General features: G+C 39.4%; 1 long non-coding RNA gene across 1 annotated transcript; it reads right to left on the bottom strand.

Moving 5' to 3' along the window:
* Positions 1 to 3,651: 3,651 nt before the first annotated feature.
* On the bottom strand, positions 3,652 to 10,271 carry LOC141743588 (uncharacterized). The gene is made up of 3 exons (XR_012587115.1): positions 10,209 to 10,271; positions 9,775 to 9,889; positions 3,652 to 3,787 (listed from the first exon to the last, which is right to left on the bottom strand). It is a non-coding gene; the product is annotated as an uncharacterized LOC141743588 (long non-coding RNA).
* Between the last annotated feature and the right edge of the window lie 118 nt (positions 10,272 to 10,389).

Below are 10,389 nucleotides of genomic sequence, written 5' to 3'. Positions count from 1 at the left end.
GTGGTACTCATGAAATTCTTGACAACAAACCAAAAGGAATTAAATATAAAGTTGCAGTTATTTATTAAATTTCCTAATTGAAACAGTTATGCACAATGGAATGAAAACACTTAAAAAAGAATCTGTTGTTCCCTGTTACTAAAAAAATAGTTTATTCTTTTTGATGTTTTCAATAACTGCACTATTCCGCTGAAAAAAATCTCCTTCAGAAAAACCTGTAGCTTTTAAAAGTTCACTATCGAACTTATTATACTAAGCAATTATTTGAAAGGTTGGCAGCAATCTGTATTTTTGTCATTATCTTTGGTTTCCTAAAAGTGCAGTTCTTTTACATCCAAACATATTTTGTTTCTGGGATGCATTATGTATGACAGCAAGTAATCAGAAAATTGCTTAAACTCTTAGACCATCATGCAAATAGAGCTGACTCCAGTTTCTTGCTTGAAAGATTTTTTGACAAATAATGCAATTGTTAACTGCCAATTTTCTAGTGGGAAAACTAAAGAAAATTTCAAACTATGATATTTTGTTTTCCCCATCTCATCTGAAACTTGTTCCCAAATAGTTTATTAAACACTGAATCTATCTCCAATGCAGCACATTTACCAAGTTAAGCAGGAATTCAAACTTCCATTCCTTCTAAGGGCCAAGCCTGCAGGAAAACAACATCTTCATGGAGATCTGTGAAATTTCTTCTGCATTGTGAGAAGTACATTCTGGCCAGAGAATCTATCTTTTACAGCAGAACAGGCACATCAAACCCCTCTAAAATTCCTGTGTGATACTGACCAAAAATGGAAAATGAAATGAAATTAAATGAAGCATCTTAGGTCAGTTGTTAAAAAATAAAAAAAAATCCCATTTTAGGGATGCACATTTGTGCGTCTGTCTGTATCTTGACTGAGTGGGCAAAAATTAAAAAATATCTGGAATGAAAGAAAAAAAATAGAACACTGCTTTAGAAAAAAACCCACCCCTTCCTAATTTCATTCAGCACTATCTAACACCTTCCATAAGTAACAATAGAATTTTTGATAAGTATCATGCGTTTCCGTCACAATTTATTTTTAATTGCTCTTGAGCATCTTCAGAGACTGTTTTCGTAGGGCCTGCTCCTAACTCCAAGAGCCAAGCAGTGAACTACAGGAGAATGTCTCTGCTGCTGGAGAAAAAGTGGCTTCTTGAGGCAGAATGTACATTTTGATAGGGTGGTGCCTGGCAGTTTGTAATATGGGCTAAAGCAGGAATACAGGCACGCACAGCTGAGGCTTACTAATGACACAAATGTGGATTTCTTTGGAGGGAAGCTCGTACATGTTATAAACAGTTCAAAAGATCATTTTCTTGCACGCTGATCACAGAGAAGATAAACTAATGAAATTTCTGGAATGCAGAAAAGCACACTATCACTTTTACAAACAGAAGTATAAACCAGGACAAAAGTAGTAAATTTTTTTTTAACATTTAATAGCACTTGTTACTCTCTTCATTTGAAACGGTACTTAATTTTTGTTTCAGAAAACACCAAGCCTTACTTGAAGAAGCTAATGCAAACTGTTTTTAAAAGGGCCGTAGACACTTTGTTCACAGGTATATATATTTAATTGCATGTACATATTTTAATAGTGAGGATAATGCCATGAGAATTGTAGGAGTGAAGTATGCAGTGGAAACAGTAACAGAATCTAAGGTAAAACTCAGTACTCTGAAACCCAAAATTTTCCAAAAAATCAACTGACTAGAACATCTAAGATGTTAAAAAACAATGATCAATCATTCAGCAGACTTTGTATTTCTTACATAAATCACCTTAAAAATTATTATTTTAATGATATCTTAAAACAATCATTCCGGGAAGAAACTGTTATTTGCAGTAAGAATTTATAAAAGCTTTATGGCTTTCTAATGAGATCTATGGAAAGATAGTCATCGTCTTAAAGTGAAGTAGTATCAAGACCGAAGACTTGTTTCAGATTTACTGGCGCATGTTATCATTCACATTCTTCTGTTTGGGGCAGTAAAGGAAACATCAGAGGTTTCTTCCAGATATCACTGTGCTCTCAAAACGCTGTGGACACAGGGAAATCTGAGCTATGGTACAATCTGAACACAACCTGTATTTTGCTCTAGGTGACACCAGAAAGTCGGAAAGTAGCCACATCCATGACTTGCCAGCTTGCTGCCCTCTGGAAAGAGGTGATTTCAGTGACGAGAGGGACAGCTCAGTCACACTAGTGTAAATATAATCAAAGAGATTTGCAGTATGTCTTTCAAAAACATAAGTGAACTACCTTTCCTTTTGCTTCCACCTCCTTCCCAACAATTATTTATTCTACCTAAATTTCCCCTCTTCAAATACCTGGTATTTCTCTTACAATGTAAGCCTTTTTTCAATGAGAATGCCATCTGGATAAATTAGAATACAGGCTGCCACCTTCTTTGCTCACATTTCAACATTCTTGACACGCAGGCTCTGATATGCTGTAATCTATTGGCATATAGCTTACTTGGAAACCTTTCATTCTGATGTATTATTGTTTATTTAACCATAACAGTTTACTTAACTCAGCTACCCTGCCTAAGATATGAATCAGCCCTACAATCAGCGTAACCTGCATTTAAGCCTGGAATCAATTACTGGCCTGGCTATTAATTTTGTTAATGATGTTGCAGAACTCAAGAATTCTGAGAGTCTGTTAGCCCCCAGGCAGTAGTACTGTAAACATCAGAGTATTCCACTCACCATTTTTATCAAGGTAAGCCTGGTACCAAAAAAAAAAACCAAACACCTCAGAGAGTAATTTCTGACATTTATTATTTACTACCCAGAAAAGAGCATTTTTTTTTCTCAAGAGGCTAGATATGAAGCATAATAAGCTTTCTTCCTTTTCCCTTGGCATAAGATTTAGTTTTACAATACAGGCATACTTTTAATGCAAATATAATGTAATGACTGTAATTATTCCCCCTTTTTTTAATTGTATAAGAACGAACAGCAATAATTATTAGAAGTTAAGAGAGAACCCTCCTGTTTGGCAAAATATATTCAAAACTAAATATATCTGAATATAATTTATCTCAGAGGATGATCCCAAGTAGATGCAAAACATCCAGCTTGACAGCAAGTGATATATTAGAGAACATATATATATATCAGGGGGCATATTAGAAAATATTAGTGAATATATAAACAGATACCAAAATAAATTGTTCTTTAAATATCAAATTATAACACAGAACACATATCCCAATCACTATCTTTTACTTTTGATACACGTTCTTTTAAAAATAACGAGCTTGTACTTTTTCTTTAATGTGAATCCATTAACACACGGAAAAAATATTTTAGTACATGCAACAGAACTGTCATCCAGCAACTTTCAGATGAAGAAAAACATCCTGATAAACAGAAAAAATGCTGACTTATTTGCTATTTGCACACTTCCTTAATGAGCAATTCTTATTAAAAACAACACCTTCTTTAATAAGTCTTTTTAGTACTTCCTTAGCTGTTATTCTGCTTTTTGTTCATTATTCAGTCACAGTCCTGCACTAAGAGCTTGAACTTCAAGAATAAATAACTGATTACTCAGAGCTCTGTATCTTTCTAAGTTTAGTATTTCATGCTGTAAGTGCATTACTATTTGAATAATTACAACATATATTAACAGGAGCAAATGTTCCACTTAATATTTAGCTATTTTATAAATATTTTGATTATATGTGACTCTCCTACCGGACAACAATGGCAGAAGGAAGGAGTCCAATCAGTCCAAGGATTCTCTTCCTAAAGAAAAGACAAACATGACTCATGTCATATCAGGAGTTAAATTACTTTTTTAAACTGGAGAAATTTAAAGTAAAACCTTCTTGATCACATTTTTATGTTTATTGTCCTGCACATGTAGAAACATTCATATCTCTTGAAATGCACAACATCATATATGGAGAAAAGAAAAAAGACAATGAACATGAGAACAGGGAAATGAGCGACTCCACTCACTGGTGTTTCCAGGGTAGTCAATGTTTTTCCACAATTTCAAAGTATAATGTTCAGAGTTACCAAGCCCCACTCATTAATGGCAGTTGACATGAATACCCATACAAGCACATCCATATATACCCAAACATGCCAATAGTGAGAACTACGTAGCATTAGAGAAGGGGATACATTCAGTCCTGGTATGAGCAAAGGAATGAGGTAACTGGACGCTTAAAATTATGCGATTGCAAACTGCTTTTCAGTTTTCCCTTTTTCCTTTCCCAACAAAGAATCTAGAACTCCAGATGAAATACCTGCGTATGCTATACAGTACATATGATGAAGTCTGGTACAGTCCTGAGGCATCACAGCGGTTTAACGCTAGTCTGCAAGAAATGCAGCAGCGTTAACTGTAACTCCTTAGAAACTTAGCTCAGACGGAGATACAGGCACCTTAGTGTGCTTACAATTCACAGCCTAAAGTCCTCTCTTAACTGTAGGATCCAACCATTCTGTTAAAAAAAAATGGAGCAGGGCTTATTGTATTCTGTTAAATCACAGCCAGGATAACAGAAGGAAGTGAGAAAACAAACGCCTCCCATATAACAACCTATTGTTACTGTGTATCCCCATTAACCAAAAATATTCAAGTCACCATACGGCAGAAAAGTGATCCTACCCAGCAAGAGACAGGGCTATTGAAAACACAGATGACTCTGCTCTATTCCTGTTAAAAGCTGTGCCATTGTGAAGTAAAGAATTCTGTAGTCTGTAGGAACAGAAATGATGTGTGAGATTTATCCCAAGGAACAGGGCATTTAGCAGGGAGTGACACATCCTCATCTCTAATTCATCCTCCCAAGACAATTTCAGTTCATGCAGTCACTCTTTAAGATAGATTACCTGGAGGGAGGAGACGGGTTTCACAGAATCATAGAACGGTTAGAGTTGGAAGGGACCTTAAAGATCACCTAGTTCCAGCCCCCTGCCATGGGCAGGGACACCTCCCACTAGACCAGGCTGCTCAAAGCCCCATCCAGCCTGGCCTTGAACACCTCCAGGGATGGGGCAGCCACAGCTCCTCTGGGCAACCTGTTCCAGTGCCTCACCACCCTCACAGTAAAGAATTTCTTCCTGATATCCAATCTAAATCTCCCCTCTTCCAGTTTGAAGCCATTACCCCTCATCCCATCACTACATGCCTCTGTAAAAAGTCCCTCACCATCTTTCCTGTAGCCCCTTTAGGTACAGGAAGGCCGTTATAAGGTCTCCTCGGAGCCTTCTCTTCTCCAGGCTGAACAACCCCAACCCTCCCAGCCTGTCCCGATGGCAGAGGTGCTCCAGCCCTCTGATGATCTTCATGGCCCTCCGCTGGACCCACTCCAACAGGTCCATGTCCTTCTTGTGCTGAGGACTCCAGAGTGTCACGCAGTACTGCGCAGCACACAGTTTGAACACTCTCCGACAGAACCAAAGCGAATCTTCCAAATCTTAGATCAGTAATCTAGCAGACAGGTTGTTAAATACGTTATTCAATCTCCCCATCCTTCGTGTTAAAGCAAGCAGCTGCACCAAACCAAGAGGCTCTTAATATGAATGTGCACTTGCTGTGGCCTGAGAATACTGACAAAATAGAGCCCCGGGACGCTGAAGCTGAGGATTGTAAATGGCTGAATGGGAAACAGGTGCTAAACCGCTCTAGCTGCCGCACACTGAATGTGCGCAGCAGAGACAGAAATTAAAATCAATGAAGAGCCTTCTGATTTCAGGCATCTCCTGGGTTAGGCAGCAGCTGCGTGAGATTTCTCAGATTGCATTTTTGGACTTAGGCACCTGAATTCTCCCTAAATCCTGCTTTAGGTATTGAAGTCCTTTATTGTATCTAGCCAATAAACTCTCTCTCTCTCTGTCTTTACCTGGTTAAGAATTTTAGATCCTATTATGTTTTGCCTTCCCTTTTATTTTTAATGAGCTCCTTATCATTCTAACATGTAGTTAACTGCTTATCCTATGTGTAGATGATTTTTTTTATACTCACTAGTGCATACGTAATTACTAAGTGTAATTAAATAATTTACTAAGGGCCTTATTTCAGAAGTACTGAGAACCCACAGCACCGATTTTCTCAAAGGGAATTAAGATCCCTTGGAAAACTCATTCTGTACAGAAATGCCAGAGGCAGTGGTAGTAGCCTAGCCCTGTTCAGCTCACTTTTAACTTCTGAGCCCCAGCTGCAAACGCGGCTTTTTGTAGACTCTTGTATCTAAAAAAATTTACTCAAAGCCAACTTCTGCCCAACATTGTGTTGCACAAAGGTTAGCATTTGTTTTACTGCAGCGATGCTGAGCATTTTTTCCATTTAAAAGTCCGCCTGCCGGAACTATGTCACTAAAGCCCCAATAGTCTACTAAGCAACAAACTGAAACAAAACAAAACCTAGTTGGTTCTGAGGATTCATTATTCCTTAGCCACGGCTGAAATGACTCGAACATCACTGGCTAAGGTCTTCAAAAGCTACGCCATTCAAAAATTGCTTTTTCAAAATATGGTTTGAGATTTTTGGTTTTATGTTTAGTTGTTTTTCCTAGAAGAAAAGGTGGTAATAGTTTCCTGGTAGAACAATTAATTCTCAGGAACATTATGTTTCTTTTTTCTTTTTTTTTTTTTTTAAAGAGTATGACTCTTAATTTGCCTAATCTTTCTCCAATTAGTTTTATTTTGCCGTTGCTACACATATCTTGGCAAAAAGCTACACCAGCTGGATAGCTAGCTAGCTACCTTTAAAGAAACAGAGGGGGAAACAGCCAGAAAGGCATTACCACATTTCTTTTAGAATATAACTACCTTCTTTGGGTTAACTACTTTTTCTTGGGAGATATGCCAAGAGAGATTGTAAAAATGGGGCTCAGCTCCAGGTCTCCAGTATGCAGGTATTAATTGTTAGGTCCACTGCCTGCCACTGCCTGTTCCCTTAGCCTGGGTTCGTTTTGCTCCATTTTGTTTATACTGCTGTTGATTTCTGAAGATCTTAAATCACAATAATTGTGTATCATTTATCTAACGTGGGGTCAAATCAAATTTAAAACACTATTTTATTATCATCTTATGTTTAATTGGGTTGCACACACTATTTGTACAAGGAATTGCTTATAGAAACATCCAATCAATGGCTTAAACAGCATGAGAAAGGAATGTGCTTATACCTCACTGTACTGAAGGCATAATACTTTGTAGGTCCCTTTCCAAACAAGGACAACCAAGACTTACATAAGCAGTTGTAAAACACTGCTCTACAGTTGGAAGGGAAAAGACAATCCCTGGAATCTTTCTTAGAATGGCCCACGTGAACTGTGCAATGGCATGGGTTTATTTTGGTTTTTTTAAAGTATCATTTATCTGACCCTACAAGAGGAAAAAAAACCAGATTTGTGTGTGTGTGCTATTTTTAATGGAGTGGTGAAGGAGCTGTGTGCATTATCTAATCTAGTAAAAAGCTGCATGTCTTTTTTTTTTTTCCCCCTTTCTTACATAACTATCATACTCTGATGGTAAGACAGAGAGAGATTAGAAAATTTGAGTGTTTTTCTTTAGTTATATATGCCAAAGTTGAAATAATGCACCAAAACCCAAACCATAAAGATGTAAGAATGAACACACTAAGGTCCAACTAGGCTCAGTATCCCATTTACAACAGTGATCAAAGGTGAACGTCTAGAGAATAAGGATGAGGTGAATACACAGTCAGATTTCCCCCAAAATCATCTCCCATATTCTAGAGATCTGTGTGTTAGGGATTTCCTGATACAAAAGTGATTACTTTTACGTAAAGGATTCTTTTCTATGAACTTCTCTAAACTCTTCTTGAACCTAACCATAGTATGCCAGGCTCCAAAAACCACTCGATATCCAGAGGAATCCCCGTATTCTTGCAGCATACTGCTGGCATGTATTTAAGAACAAATTTGAAGTCTGTATCTTTAATCTAATGAACTGCTTCAACTTTTTTCTACAGCCACACAGAACCAACTTAAGCAAAAATCAATCTTTTGTCTACATGAACCTAGACAATTTTTTTCCCTTTGACGCATGGAAGTTCCCAAGAGAAACTTAAGAAAATAAGGGCAACTGTATGTAGAGAACAGCACGGGTCACCAACACTAGGAGACAGTAAGGGGTTACAGTGACAGTAAGCATCGCTAGCAGACGGAGCAAGCTCTGAAGAAAAGTACTAATTAAAGATAGATTTCTAAAACTGGTGGAAGCGGTGTAAAATGGCAGGCTCCCTATCCCATCTATGCATCCATGCTAGCCCAACTCCCTTCTTCCGCAGTTTTTAATTGTTTTGAAGTGAAGGATGATGGGAAAAACCTCAACTCTTCTGCTCCAAGACTCCACAAGTATTTTGTTTCTGTACATTGGGAATTATGAAAAATAGCTGATTGTGGCTAACTCCTTGAATCATCAGTACGAATGCTAACATATGAACTTTTATAAGAATCATTAGGAACAGCAATGGTGCAAAGAAACAGGTTTTCATTTCTACTTGTTTTTAATTGTTCCTGCAGAGGACAAGCTAACTATCCAAACTCCAGCTTTTTAAGGAAGTTCCACAAACCCCTGAACTTTGTCCTGTTTTATTTTTCTTCTCCATTTCCATAGGTGATCTAATCTGAAATACAAAATAAACTACTGTTCTCTTTAATGATGGCCCATAGCACTTCCTACAGAGTTTTACTTCTGTCCAAATTCTCTGCTTATCTCCTTGATACTTTGTGAAGGGTCAGCTCACACTTGACATGTCTAAAACAGAATCCATAACCCATTCAAACCATCCATAATTCAAAGCATTTTACTTCATCCCACCACCATTCAAGTTCACACTACAGGCATCTCTTTTACTTTGATCTTTACTTTGACTGTCACTTCCTAACTCATACCATTTTTTAATTAATTACCCTAAAAGACTATCTTTCCTAGCTCTTCATGTTTAAAACATACCCATGTTCTTCCCCATATTTCAATTACCATAACATCTTTTTACTTTAACTTTAGGAACTTGAAAGACACCGTAAAGGCGAAAGGTGCATTTTAAGGTGGATGAGTTCAGACAAAACATCGGGATGTAAGTCCAGATGTGTCTGGTTATTTCCAGTCGTGGCATCTTTGCTACAGCCCTCTTAACAACCTTCAGGATCATCCTCCAGCCTGTCACATGTGAAATACAGCTGAAAACAAATCACAGAATACCAACCAGGCTGGAAGGGACCTTACGGATCATCCGGCCCAACCTTTCTTAGCAAAAGCATGGTCTAGACAAGATGGCCCAGCACCCTCTACAGCTGAATCTTAAGAGTGTCCAACGATGGGGAATCCACCACTTCCCTGCAGAGACTATTCCAATGACTAATTTTGCTCATTGTGAAAATTTTTCCTCTTGTGTCCAACTGGAATTTACCCAGGAGTAATGTCCACATTACCCTTTGCCTCTCCCATGTGACTTGTTGTAAAAAAGGAGTCTCCATCTTCTTTGTGGCCACCCTTCAAATACTGGAATGCGGGGATAAGGTCTCCCCTAAGCCTTCTTTTCTCAAGGCCGGACTTCTTTTCTGTCAGCCTCTTCTCGTATGGCAGGCTTCCCAGTCCTTTGATCATCTTTCATCATCAATAGACTTTAAGCTTCCATTAGAGGCTGACATACACCTGGAAGCTCTAAGTACCTCCTCACAAAAATGCACTGTGACTACTACTTAGGTAAAGCGGATCTGGTACTTCCCCAAAAGCGCTTGACTTACTATTTTCCATTCGTGAAAAACATAAAGCTTCCTGCACCAGCCGGCTGCTGCAGCACATGCATAGCAAGTCTAACGAACGAAAGCACTGGACTCCATCCTTATGGGCATGTTAGCGCTGGAAACATTCAAGAAAAGAGGGAGAAATACATAAATCCTAACGACAAAGAGATTTTTTCTTAATTTTGTCACTTTTTCCTATCGGAAGGAAAAGGGGCCAACCCAAACTGATGGGAGTGTTGAGCATCACCCACGGGGAGCGCACCCACCAGGTGAAGCTTTCGAGGCCATGGCACCTACCGACCCCAGTCCCCCTACCTGAGGGGCTCGGAGACCGGCTGGAGTCCCCTCTCCCAGCCCAGTCGGGCTTCATCCCTTCGCCCTCCCCTGCTTCCCCCCGCGCCGCCACCCAGCCCCAACGGCACCGCCGCCCTCACCACAGCGGCCGCTCCCTCAGGAACCCGCAGGCCTGTCCCCTCTTCCCCGGCAAACCAGCGGGGCTGAGAGGGAGTGCGGGGCGGCGGGGAGGGCGTCCGCCCTCCCCGCCGCCCCGCACTCCCTCTCAGCCCCGTGCGGGCTGTGAGGGGCGCTGAGGGAATGACGCCCGCCATTGTCGTC

Source organism: Larus michahellis, chromosome 5 (genome assembly GCF_964199755.1).
Source record: "Larus michahellis chromosome 5, bLarMic1.1, whole genome shotgun sequence".
Classification (NCBI taxonomy): domain Eukaryota; kingdom Metazoa; phylum Chordata; class Aves; order Charadriiformes; family Laridae; genus Larus; species Larus michahellis.
The sequence above is the reverse complement of the archived record's forward strand: the minus strand, read 5'-3'. Positions and strand labels throughout refer to the sequence as shown.